The sequence below is a fragment of the Micrasema longulum genome, unplaced genomic scaffold (genome assembly GCF_059751315.1).
Source record: "Micrasema longulum isolate JH-2025_06_02 unplaced genomic scaffold, ASM5975131v1 h1tg001259l, whole genome shotgun sequence".
Lineage (NCBI taxonomy): Eukaryota > Metazoa > Arthropoda > Insecta > Trichoptera > Brachycentridae > Micrasema > Micrasema longulum.
In genome coordinates this window covers 111,534-126,267 of record NW_028278446.1, presented here as the reverse complement: position 1 = coordinate 126,267, position 14,734 = coordinate 111,534, and the positions used below count along the sequence as shown (strand labels likewise).

The following is a 14,734-nucleotide window of genomic DNA, read 5'->3' as shown; positions in this document are numbered from 1 at the left end:
CAAATAGTTCTGCGGATATGTATTTACTACCTTGAAGAGTATTTGTGTTGATATTATATTACTCGGCTTTCGTTGTCCAAGAAATACATTTATTTTTCAATATTAATTCATTTCATACGTGTATACAAGGGTGTGTGTGTGTATGTGTGCGCGCGCGCGCCACAAAACTTTGTTGCTTACGTTAATCATCCTTCTTAGGATGGATTGCCTTAATATAAAAAAAATAAATAAAAAAAATAATTATGTCGCATTGAACGTTGTTTTTGTTGAAATCTGATTGGCAGTTATAATATTGGCGGGAATAATAACTAATTGGAGAACTTGAAGTTTATAGCTGTCTGAACATTTTTTAATTATCTATATTGATAAAATATTTTTTTTGTTCTTAAAGATATAACTTAATCACATTACAAATTCGAACACGTTTTAAAACTACCGAAATGCAAAAAATTTACACTCCGCGGAACTGACAATGCTACCCATTTATTACAAAACAAAGTGCAACTCACGCCCTTGGATGCTTATATAATAAGATTTAATGCAGATTATACAATTTAATTAGACTGATACCCGTATGCAGAGACAAAACTTAAGGTGAAGAAAGCACATTCTAATTTCAAATGCAGAAAATAACCCGAAGGTGAAGACAATAGAATGTACTTTCCTCACATTAAGGTTTGTCTCTGAATACGGGTATGAGTTTCTTACTGAAATACGAAATGACAGCCGGTTTAGGGCAAAAAATTGGCTTTTTCGAAAACTTCAAGCTCTGGTTGAGGGCCAAAAGTAGTATAAAATATATTTTTATATATTTTTTGCATCCCGAGTAATCCAAAGGGCAACTTTTTAGACCCCTTTCATTTCAGAATTCGGAAAAAAAAATTATCGGCCCACCCTACTATACATGTATGTATGTAACTACGGTACTACCGATTTTCAGCCGATCGGAGTAGGCGAATAAATTATTTATGAAGGTAGTTTATTTTCTGGTTCGAGTGACCCCTTACTGGTTCAGTAACACAGGGCGCGGGCAGGTAAACACATTTATGTCGTACATACGTTATTAGTCACTCACTATCCTTGGGGAAAATTGTGCGAATTTACATCAAAATAATGTATTTTGGTAGCTTATCAGTATTTCAAGAGTGTTTTATTTCGAATAAAAAAGTGGGTATTTAAGTAAGTACACATTTACATGTACATATTTTTGAAATTCTGTTCTTCTGATCTTAACCGCAAAACGAATTGAGAATATTGAGGCCATTGACAAACCGTCCCGACCTTTCCCAAGAACATTTCAGCCAATCCGCTTTCACCATTCATTTCCCCGGAACTTTCCATTCGGTGGAGAGATTTTCCACCCCTCCGCTGCCGGTCGGGGTTGGCTGGGGGGCGGGCGGGGCGGGCGCGGGCGGTCGGCCCCCCGCCGCCGGCACTCAGTTCCTCTCCGCCCGCCGCGGACGTTGGCCGCGCTCCTGACCGCTCGCCGCTGCCGCTCACCAGCCGGCGCAAAATGCGCGGCATACCCGACCGGTGCTCCGCTAGTTCAGTTTCCGAGTGAATCATGTGCCCAGTGACGCTGAAAGTGTGATTCATAATTTCAGAGTGCTCCTCGCTCCCGGGGATGGTAGCGCTCTAGTGCAGGTATTTCAGCTCTCTGCTCTCGACACATGGCAGCATGGTGGAGTGATTCCGTCACCGGCCGAAACAATGTCACGCCGTCGAAGGGATGCTCGTTGTGTGTACACAATAAGTCATCAATGTTGATTGTAATTATTGGTCTGTGGCGTCACGTAAGTGTGTGGCCGGTTACGTGCCCACTGTCCATCGGTGGTAGTCTTACTTTCCAACTTGTAGCAATACTAACGCTATCAGTTTACTGTATCAAGTAATAATACTTTCTATCGGAGATTTCTTGAGTCGAAATTGCAACCGTTCCATTAACATCAAATGTTTGATTAAGGTTATCACGTCGTATGGCCTTCGTTGTTATCTCGAGAATTTTTGTATTATTTCTGTCACTTTGTACAACTGAACAATGTCGATGTCCTAGTTAAGTAGCAAATATAATAAATTCTTGTGTTAATAAATATTTCGTGTGCAATGTATAGTCTTCCGCATATATTTGCAATTTCACCGTGTTATATACTAGACTTATACCCGTCGTTATACTAACTGTTATTTTATAATTTTTTCCAAAGAATAAAACAACGCGACGAACTCATAGATACTAATTAAATTAAATTTTAAATATATTTTATCCCCTTAGCATCGGTTTCCTGACTCCACGTGTTCGAAAATTGTATTTATTAAGTTTTGGGATCTTTCTCTACAGCAACAAAATACGAGATTTTCAGCTCAAGCTACGCAAATAATATGAATAATCCAGTTGTAGCCCATATTCAAAATTCGACGCCGCATTGTTTAATTTATTTTTTCAACAAGTTAAGACGAAACACATTTTTGATGAAGACGTTTGTAATGAGAAACGTATAAAAACGGGGCATTTTCAGCGTTTTTCAGCACAATATGAAAGAAATTCACGTTAATCCCACTCTTAGTGAAATCAAGCAAATGAAACAACTTGTATTTTGTAATATTAAATCAAATCAGCATTTTGTAATACAACATTTTTCGGTCGCATTGTAATTTTGCTATTACGATATAAAGTGTCAATTTAATTCAACGCATGTTTTTAATTCAACTTCCGTCTGGCAACGCCGGTAACCCTGGCCGTGGTCAGAAGTAAGTGCGCACTGTGCAGCACGGAGTAGATATGGACGCTGTTCAGAAATAACTCAGAAGTTATTCGCGATCTCTCGGGTTAACTAACTAGGCCCGATCTGAAGTGAATGTTTATTGAACCTTTGGCCGTGTGTTGATAAGGCGCAGACCGCAGATCTATTTGTGGGTAGTAGTCACTAGTCACAACTTCTCTCTCTTGTCCTGTATCCTGTGTCCCCCAGTCAACTCGCACAGTTAGGAATGTACTTTGTATCTGTACACGGTACAAGTCACAAGTACCTACATATAAGAATACTGTTCTTTGCGCCACCATACAACATGTATCTTGGCAATTCCGAGTAAAGCTGAATATACATATGCATGTTACATCGCTTGCAAGGGATATTATCAACGCTATGTATGTATTCAGGTTGGACGATAAAGCTACATAGTTTTATATTGTACATCTAAACCAATCGCTCTCAGAAAACAATAACAAAACTTGGTTTAGTAATAATAACTTTTGTCATTCTGCATCTAATCTTAAGTGCATTAAACATATTTATTAACGGTTCACTGAACGTCAAAAACGTATTTATTATTAGAAGGTATTAATAAAAAAGAAAATAGCATGTGTAAAAAAGAACATCTGGCTTCTTAAACCAGCCAATGACAGGTCATAAGCCCTGTAAATGCCTAGACTTCCATATTCCCTTCTCAAAAATGTTTTCCCTGTCTGTTAAAATAAATTCTATCCTTATAATTAAAAAAACAAATTTAACCAAATAATCATTTCGAAAAAGAAAGAAAACCTTAAATTTTAAAGAGAAATTTATAATTTGATTTAAATTATTTATTGACAATTCTAGATGGAATTCCATTGTAATGATGTAACAACTTATATTTATAAATAAGTTATTAATTTAAAAATACTTGGTACATTTCCACTTATTTGTTTGTCCAATTAGCGCTTTCACCCTCTAATGCGCATCGTAAGACTGGTGAATATTTTACAGTGCAAGGATACTATATATAAAACTTTTTTTTTTTTAAGTGTAGGTACATTAAAAAAATAAGTTGAAAGAGATATAATTCGCAATATTTCAATGGAAATTTATAAATTAAGTTATTATTATTATTATTATTATTATTATGGATAACTTATATAGCGCCATTTTCGTAATAAAATACCTCAAGGGCGCTTTACATGGTGATTCTATTATTAAGTTAATTTAATTTAGTTAATGAGTTAAGTTCATAAAAATATATTAAAACCATAAAAATAATAAAAACTATTTATGTTTTTGACAAAACTGCGCAATCTGAAATGTTTCATACCGATAAGTATTTATTATTTAACTAACATTCTCTTTTTTTGTTAGTATTTTTTATATTGATTGAAAACTTTCGAAAGAAGTATGTGGGGGTTTTTAATATACGTAATATAGGCATTTCTTCCTACCGACTACAAAAACCCACATAAAATATATTGATCTTTTTCGCTACACCTTACACGTAGCGTAAAAATCGTTCGCTCACCTTTTATTCTGATTATCTCTATCCGCGCCCGGCACCCAACAGTGCATAGAGAAACGTGTCGTCACACTAATATCGGTATTTACTTTTCTATCTCCTTGATGATTTTATGAATGTTTGAGTTTGCCGTTTACCATATTGACGTGCCATATATTTATTTTTTTAAATTATTATTATGTTTCTGATCCAATATAATATTTGTGGTGATATACTCGTATGTCTGTGTCAACTAATTACTCGTCCCAACTTAACACAGGACTTTTAGTCCGATGGAGTTGGGACTTATGTCTCAAAAAATGTGTTACAAACTACTTACAAGTAGACAAATAAATAAAAAGCTTATGCATTACAAAACTGCCTGTGAATTTGCGATAAAATTTATTTTGACACAGCTAGAAATCGTACCCGGGACCTTCATGCAAGTAGCACTTACTATCAAATAGAAATAAAAATAAATCATTGAAAAATGAACTACAAGAAACACCCATACAACAGCGCCGAATTACAACACCGAAATTAGAATGGTCTCATTGAAAATCGAACCCTCAACCCACGTCTGTGATGGATTTAATTTTTTTAAGAGTTTCGAAAATTCCCCTGTTAAACTAAAGAGCTTCTTTTATAATGTATATTACAAGCAGAATCATAAATCGTGTTTTTTTCTTATCGTTTTGGAATTTAACAATAATGTTGTATTATTTCATTAAAAGTTATTACCATCTTCTCACATTACGTTTAATGTAATGTTATAAACAGTTTCATTAATTGGTAAAAATACATAAAAGCAGCTCTGTTATTCAAAAATTCAATAAAATATCATAAAAAAGCATACTTTTAAAAACAACAGTATAAGTTTTGATAAAATCCATACAATACAATTTTTTTTATATCGAAATTCCGAGCTCAAGTTTATGCTTAGTATTTGGAAAACGGTGCTATGTTCACTATTTACTTACATATTATTTACACATACATATTATTATTTTCTAAACAGATTGCACATACTCGCTCGCGCCTTGGATAAAGTACGATTTACCTGTAGTATAATAATCTTTATAATTATTTTTCTTTTAAACTATCAAATATTTAAATCATAATGTCATTTTAAAACTGGTATTGTACAAATATACCAAATAAAATAAAATGTAATATATTTAATTACTAAACTCAATTATTTACTAGAATTGTTGTTCTTTTTAAGACTTAAATTAAATTTATTGCGTAAATAATTTACAGGTTTAATGAATCAGCAAAATAAAATAAGGTACCTAAGCTTCAGTGTAATTAAAGATAATTACTTGCCAGACCTTCTGATTCTTTTTTACTCGTTTGATAATAAAATGGTTTGTTCTTCAACGCCTTAGTGAAATAAGTAAATAAATATATATTATAATGTCATAACTACGGTTCTGACATCAAAATTCTAATTATTGTCAGGGTATTTAAAAACCTTATTTGATTAGTTTTCTGGCAATGAATCTGCTTCGTAATGTAGCATATCCTGTATGAGTTATATTTCGCATTTACACTCATCCTTCGTCTTAAATTTCCGTAGAAAATAATTATGATAATTGTCTCACGCTGTGCCTTATTCTCCCTTAGTTGTGATCGAGGGTACAAAAGAAATTAATGAAAAATAATGGTACGAAAACAATTTATTTCGAGTCTCAGTGGGATTTTGTTTTACAATAACAGGAATATAAATCGACAGAATATAATGCTTATGTCCCTAATAGCTGGTAGGTAGTTAAACATTGATTTATATTCCCATATTTGTCTGTGAATTATTCGGGTCAGGGTCTCTTGAGCTTCAATTTCAAACAACCTTCCTCTCCCATCTGTCTACGTGGCGGCCGAACTAAAGTTTTCGCTAATTTGATTATATTGAATTAAGTTTATCTCTCTAATAACAAAAATAGTTTTCTCATACTATAAAAACATATTGCTTTTATTTAACGGGCGTGCTAAGTGATACATATTTCCTATTCAGCAAAAACAAAGAAAATTCACTAAAAATTGCAGAACTCGGAATTTCAATTGACTTTCATGCATTCATTATGATTATAATGATTCTTCGCGTATGAATCACGTTATTTTTAACCCTACAGCGCGCACAGTATACATATATTTCACTATATTATTACCATACCTTTATGTAAGTATTTTTTCTGTCCCAAAATAAGTTTTTTGTAACTCCTGGGAGTACAAATTCTTTTTTTTTTTTTAAATATGATTTAAAAAAATATATATATAGAACACGTAAATTGGCATTTTAGTATTTTATTTATAGTCCACAAAATTTTATCAATGTATTTTTCAAGAAAGTTATGAAAAAACGGTAGTAAAAATTATTAATATGGACATTATGTTAAGTACTATTCTTATATTTATAAAACTGCCTTTGGGTGTAAAAATAAACACGTACAGTATCTAATATTAAGTTAGTCACCTTCAGCACGATTGTAATTTAAATAGCTTCTGTATCTAGTTTTCAAGGGTTAAATTTTTTAATAATATTCATACTGGTGTCATATTTTAATGTAGAATCAGTGCTATGCATGCCGATGTTGTCTCGTATTTATTTACTTTTTAATTTAAAAAAATCGACAATCTCTTTTAAGAAGTTACTTTTTCGCGGGCGGGCTCGAGACTGGTGTCAAACGTGGCCGCGACTAAAATAGCGCGAGATAAAAGAAACATCGATCAATAACTGGGTCTTATTCAAGAAAATTAAAATACTCCACAACAACGTTGGTAAGGTTGGTTCTATAATAATAAGGTTGGTTCTAAGGTCGGTTGATAGATTGGTTAATAGGTCTTGACTAGGATGATGCCAGGTTTTCGTCTTAAATAGGGTGATGCTAGAAATAGAGCGATTTTATGAACAATGATTTCCTTTGGGTTTAATAGGTTTGAATTATTTGTCCGGTGAAGGGATGGTGACGGTTATAATTCTCCCGATCGGACTCGTTTCTTCCGGTTTACTAACAATCTAATGAACCAACTTACCCTATCGCCGTCGGAATTGGGAAAATTAGATTGAGGGTGACAGACAAATTGACTGTACATATACTCAGGCTGCTCTGACGGAGATACGGGAATTGAAAGCAGTAAATATATTTTTTTTTAAACGCGAGTTTTTTGTAAACAAAGAATTTCTCCAAACAAAATATTTTACCATTCATTACAGCTAAAAATTTTTTTTGCAATGATTAGATCTGAAAAGAGACCACAAGACCTTTAAAACGGATCCGTCAATCAAATGATGAACCATAATACGAGTATTACTTATTTTCTATAACTAGTATCAAGTGCTCAGTGTTCATTAAAAACCCCATTTTAACATTTCAGACATTGTTGGGTTAATTCAGTAATAAAATAAGACGCTTCGGCCGCCACGGGCCACTAGCCACCAGCCACCAGCCACTATCCACTATACTCGTACACAGTACACAGTGGAGGTAGATTGCAGATGATATTCTATCGAAAGTTACTCACCATTTACAGCAATTTGTAATACATTTTGTAGTCGCAACAAATCGATATGGCATTATGGCGCGTCGTGTGCGCTTTCTGTGCTATGCAACTCGTAACTGCTGTCTGATAGCGTATACCTGATTCTAGTATTTCTGCATTTTTTGTTACTAAATTAAATTACTTTTTTCAATTAAATTGTTTTGGTTGGTTTATTTGAAACCGTCGAACCAATTATTTTAAAACTCCGTAATATGTCTGCAATACATAATTCCGACACGGAACCCCAATACTTAAAAAAAAAAAATCGGTGCACATTAGTCCACTTAGCTGTGGTTATAATTCGTTATTATTTTATTTTTAAAATGATTATTTAACTATGTTTTTCCTCGGCCTTTTTCATATTTTTGTGTTATGCAGGATATACACCATGAAACAGATTATCCGAGCATAAATCGTGATAATTCCCTACAGTTTTATAAAAAATGAGTCAAAAACGGAAACCTGCAATAAAATATAGTCACAATTGGCAAATTAATTCATATTTAACTCATAAAACTAAGAAGTTAAATAACTTGCAGAACACCTGCTTGCAAAGTTGACACGTTGAGATTTTCCATACTGAGGTATTCAACATTCACAAATCACCTTTTATCAACAACATGAAAATAACGGTCATAAAAAATATTGATGTAAGTAGCTAACAAATAAATTTGTGGCTTTTCTTGCTACTAATAAAACCCTCTAAAATTAAAAAAATATTTTTTTTTACAAAAGTACGAATATGAATTAAGTATGTAACGCTTTTTTCAAATCAGAGAATCGTAATACCGTAGTACTTCAATGATCCGAATCGATTGGGACCGTACCCCATTCGGATAGTTGGATTTTTTCCCGAAAAAAGCGTATATTTGAATTAATAACTGTATGTATTCATGTACATCTCAGCCAACTGTTTACCAGAAACTCCTTTACCTGATTGCTCTGTAATTTGTAGTTTATCCGCTGACGATACAACACGTTTTCTTTTAGAAGCCATGGTAAACGATGAAACGCGTGTCAACGACACACTGACTGACTAACCAAAACGAACGTTGGAGGAAGGGAGGACAATTCGCGGAGGGAAGGACAATAGCGCGCGTAGACAGAATCATTATTTTGCGAATCGCGGTTATTCCGTCTTAATTTTTCTTTTCTGAAATTCTAAATGCTATTTGGATAATCAGCAATTCGGATAGTCGGAGTTTGAATAAATGGAGTTCTTCTGTTCTTCATATATTTACTTAGCGCAATCACGTAAAATGTATGTAATATTTATGTTTGTGTTTAGGAATTTTTATGTCAGGTAAATGTGCACCGTGCGAAGGCAATACATGTTAACAACAATTTCAATATAATTACTCGCTTTTTATAGTAAACAAACTGTACCTTTTTATAGTAAACAAACGGTTATTTATATTACTCACCTACTGCCACTTTTCTTCAATTTCCAACTGTGTGTAGAAAACGTATGCGTCATTGTTGTCATATATATTAATATTATCGACGGTGCTTTAGGGTTGACATATTACAACGGAGATATAGATATTTATTTATTTATTTATTAAGGAAATCATAGTCTTTTTTTATAAATACAAGGTACCAGAGAACAATTAAAAAAGTAAGACGAATTACAGATTTCACAATAATCTATTATAAATACAGAAGGAGAGGGGGAAAAATACAAAAAAAAATAGTATTATAAAAATTAAACAAAAAGTACATAAAGGTATAAGACATTGTATAGCTTCCATAAACATTTATATTTCTTAGTAAAAATTCACAACCAACAATAATGAATTAGATGCAAGTAGTAGACGTTCATATGAATAAGTAAAAATTAAAAGTTAAGCAGGAGATAAATTCTAAATGTCTTTAACAGATCTGATAAAAATATAGTATTTGCAGTGTAATATGTCGATGTCACTAAAACTGTCATTATAGGTAGTCTGTATTCTTCGAAGAGTGCTATTTTTCATATAATTAGTCATTGAGCTCAAAATGTCGAAGAGTACAGAAGAGTTCTATGGACAGGGGCTCGATATGAAATGCTTCTAACAATTTCTGGGCTAGGTTATTATACTAGGATTAGGTTATTAACAATTTTATAGAGAACATGATACGCCGAGTTGCTAGATTTTGAATATTATGAAAATTAGCGGACTCTTTTAATATGTTCAATACGATTTTTGTGAGTATTACATTGAGGATTCCAAATCGGAGAACCAAACTCTAGCACACTACGTACGTACGAAAAAAAAAGTTTTCTTAGTGCGTCAGTTCTTGTGAAATGTTTGGTTGGTCGTATGACAAACCCTAACATTTTGTTTGCTTTTTCTACAGTTTTTCTGTATGTTTGTTATATGTAAGTTTACTATCAAGTACATCACCAAGGTCATGGACTTCCAAAAAGGAATTTATAATGAACCGGTACCGGTAAGGGCAGGTATGAAGGTAATAAAAACGTGAATAAGATATTGTTAGATCTTAAATATTATAACCAGAATTATCTTTTTTTTTTAAAAAAAAAGATAATACAATTCTATATAAAAAGGTTTCCTTATTCCTTAATGAAAGCCTTAATTTTTTCTATCCCACCAGTGAAAGGTTATAATTTGTTTAATTAGAATCAAGTTGCGGTGTTGTAGCTGGTGTACCCCCTGGTGTGCTCTACGATAACTAGATTTCCATTTTCTAATGAAAATGGCATACAAAATTGAAATATTTTGGTAAATCATAAGAATGCGAAAGTTTATTTTATTAAAAAGGCACGACGATTAGTCTTACGACAATCTAGGACCCATATAACATTAAAATCACATACCTATATTAAAATATTTGACGTAACACAAATTATTCTACGAAGTTTTACCAAAAAGAGCGCAACTGAATTTATTTTACAAATGTTAAAAAATTATAGGATAAAAATAGTAACATTACGAGGCGGACAACTTTATGCTTCAACTGATAAAATATATATTTTGATATTGATGTTTTTGTTAATATTTCTTGGTAAAATTCCATAGTTAAAGATTATGATAAAATTATAAATAAACTTCTCAATGAAACTTCTTGGTTTAGTTTTACTTTTTATTATTTTGACCAACGAGCGCTTTCGCCTAAGTAGGCATCTTCAAGACTGTCGAATCGTTTACAACATTTACTGTTTTTTATACTATTCCTAACATATTTTGGAGATAAGATCAAATTGTAAAATAAATTCAGTTGCGCTCTTTTTGGTAAAATTTCGTAGAATAATTTGTGTTACGTCAAATATTTTAATATAGGTATGTGATTTTAATGTTATATGGGTCCTAGATTGTCGTAAGACTAATCGTCGTGCCTTTTTAATAAAATAAACTTTCGCATTCTTATGATTTACCCAAATATTTCAATTTTGTATGCCATTTTCATTAGAAAATGGAAATCTAGTTATCGTAGAGCACACCAGGGGGTACACCAGCTACAACACCGCAACTTGATTCTAATTAAACAAATTATAACCTTTCACTGGTGGGATAGAAAAAATTAAGGCTTTCATTTTTTATCTGTGTAAGGGTATTTATTTATTTAATGAACACAATTTTATCATAGCAAAATTATAATTTTTCATGTCCCGACTTGTTCGAAAATTCCTTGTTAAGTCGGGACTCTTCTATATACAAATCAGAACATTTATAAGCATATTTAATAATATACAAAATAATCAAAACAATGCACAAAATAATAATAAATAAATATACACAAAAAAAATTATAAATGGCAATATGTAATTAAAAATTAATAGTTATTTTATAATTCAATTCGGTAATTAATTGAAATTAAAAATAAATACAAAATAATTCAATACAAAAATAATAGTAACACATCTAGGTTTATGATATTTATATGTCATTTAATAAACATAATAATAAATAATTGTATGCTTCGATTAGCAATAGTTAAAATAAATATTCAAAAAATGATTTCTTTTTATTTAAATATGATGTACAAATAGATAAGTGGCTTCATTTTTATCAGCGCATAAACTTTCAATCTCTCTCACTTCTTTATAGTATTCTTCACAATCCTTGCGCTCCAAAATATCTTGCTGAGAATTTCATTTACCTTTCTGATCATGGTCTTTCGCTTCGCTCTTCTCAGGAGAGGACACTTTCCATTCCTCGACATAGCACATCATTTTTAAGCTATTCCTTTCCCGTCCAAGCTGCCAGACTTTGGAATGAGCTACCTCTTCATATAAAAAATGCACCTTCTCTAGCCACCTTCAAGAAAAGCCTGAAACATTATTATATATTCCCAGAATCCTGAACTCCTATAGTTTTTACTGCTTTTTTTTCTTAAATATATTTTTATTTGTCCCTTTTTCTTTCCTTGGTTCCTTTTTCTCTCTCCTTCGAAACTCACTGTCTGATCCCACTTTCCTCATCATTTAATACGTATAACATAATGTACTTTTCAAAAAAAATAGTAATGTTAATATGTGCAAGCCCAATTAAAAAACAGATGTTATTTTTATTTTATTGGGTTTTTTTTAAAACTTTATTTTACCATATGTATGTATCTTTTGATATATATTTATGGTTTTTAGTACAAAATTTTGACCAATCTCTTCCTTTGACCAGTCGGTTTTTTGGTTGGTTGGAAGATATTGCTTTAAGCAATAAGTCCGCCAAAGTACTTATTCTTAGTACTTGATGTCTTAAATAAATAATACGGGTATGAATAAATATTTTTTTTTTTTTTTTTTTATATTTGATTTATTTTCTTAGAGTCTTTATTCAATAAATTAAACACATTATTACAGTATTAATACATTACAAAGAAAACAAAGTATTAAAATATATTTTGTCCCGATAAACTATTTAATAATAGTTTGTCATCGGGTGCTCAGATATTAGTTTATATTCATAATCAAATAAAAAGAATACAGACAATACTGTATACGTATAAAATAATAAACAAAAAATAGTTTAAAGAATTTTTTTTAAAGTAAGAAAATATAGTAAAATAATACAATTAAAATTAAAGAATAGCAATTCACTTAAATATATTTTAAAAATAAGAAAAAAATTCAACACGTATATAAATAGTGTGTGCTCATAAATGTAATCAAAAACAAGATAAAAATAAAACAAAGTATCGAAAATCGAAAATTTCAATTCATATTTACAGAAAAAATAAAAATAATGAGATAATTAAAAGTACCTATTAAAATTAAGATCTAAAAAATGTAAATAAAATATGAAAGAAATAAAAGAAAAGGTTAACCTAAGAAAATAACAATAATTATTTCAATGAGAGATAAAAAAAGGTTTTACATAAATAATAAATCAATATACATAAATAATAAACAGCATCGATTATATATATTTATTCCCGAAGCAATCTTATACAGTGGTCTCTACCCCTCGATGAAATCCAGTTATGGATCTTAATCTTAAATAAAGACGTTGTTTTGGAGAACTTAATATGTTCATCCATGACGTTGAAAGCTATAAATGAAAAGTGTCTCCGAGCAAATATCGTATGTGTTCTCGGTATTTAAGTCGTTTAGGTTACGCGAAAACCTCGTACGGGCGTTCTGTTGGGACCTCCTTCCATAGTCGCCTGACCAGAAATTTGTCAATACTTTCTTGATGTAATTGTATTACTTATTTATTGTCTCGAATTTATCCACTTTACCTCCGTGAAAATTCAGACGCTTTCTAAATCAAGGTCTATCTCTGCGTTCTCGTAATCAAAGCCCTTTTAATATCCATTTTTTTTTCATCACAACTGGCCTATTACAGTAGTAAATACAGCGCAGAACACTGACTTCAGAAAAATCACATTTGATATTTGTGTTCTGATCGGGAATCGAACCCGGAACCTTCCGGGCGTGAGTTTAGCGTCTTAGCCATTACACTACGGAGGCCGCTTTTTAATTTACAGTTTATGCGGCTTGACTATGGAATCTCCTCCCATCATAAAAATGTTTCCACATCATATATTTTCAAACCACATCAGAGGTGGTATTCTGGATCTTCTCTACCCCCTAAAGAGTGATTAATTTACGGATTTGTATTTTTTGCACCCGTTTACGCTTTGCTTCATATCTGGCCACACTGATGATTAAACGTCAAATAAATATGAACACGTGAAATCAAACATGATGATTTGAATTAAGGACATTATCGTGACCTTAAGCATTACCCAAAACACTTAATTAGGTTATGTTGACCAAACCGCAATCGTTTTTTTTCCTTTTTTAAACAGTTTTATACATCATTTGACGGTTAATCATCAGTGTGGCCATTATATAAAGCAAAGTGTATTTTAAAAATAAAATTAACCACTCTAGGGGGTAGAGAAGATTCAGAATACCACCCCAGGGCCCGTGTTACAATGGTTATCTTCAATTTTTATTTACAAAGTAAAATTAAGTTTTCTGTATGAAAAATATAATATTTATGCATTTTTTTCTAAACATGCTCAATGAAGAACTTCAGCCCGACGGGAAATTGGATAAAATAAATGTTTTATATGGCGCGGTAAAGATTGGAGCATTAAATTGTACGGCAAAGTTTCTTGAAAATGTACGAAAAAAATAAATATGTATTTTAATAAAAACAAAGTAATTCGAACGACGTCACTAGTTCATATGAATCAACCAACGATACGAGAGTTATGGAAGATTTCCGGTTACCTTACCGTCAACGGACCAATGGGCATTCAAAATAAGCGGAAGAGAACCTCCGACGTCACACGCGGAGTTATTCAAGGAATACAAAATTAAAAAAAATCAAAGCGCTGATAATACGATGTATAGAAATTGAAAAAAAAAGTTTTGGTTTAGTTTAATAGTCTTTTAACAAAAAAAAAATATATGAAAAAAACACTGTACGTCCTCGTTACTGGTTACCGACGAAGATATATTTTTTTATATTGTATATCTTTTCCTTAAACACTTGCTCCTTTA

At 31.8% G+C, this 14,734-nt stretch overlaps 1 protein-coding gene across 7 annotated transcripts in view; it reads left to right on the top strand.

Moving 5' to 3' along the window:
• milt (trafficking kinesin-binding protein milt) overlaps positions 1–14,734 on the top strand; it is a 146,267-nt gene that overhangs the window by 89,992 nt on the left and 41,541 nt on the right. For 2 of the 7 annotated variants that reach the window (XM_088234599.1, XM_088234594.1), the window contains exon 1: positions 1,442–1,644. The exons of the other annotated variants lie outside the window; for them this stretch is intronic. The gene's annotated coding sequence lies outside the window, so the exon portion shown is untranslated. Of the gene's footprint in view, positions 1–1,441; positions 1,645–14,734 lie in introns of those variants that run through there. 7 annotated transcript variants of the gene reach the window in all.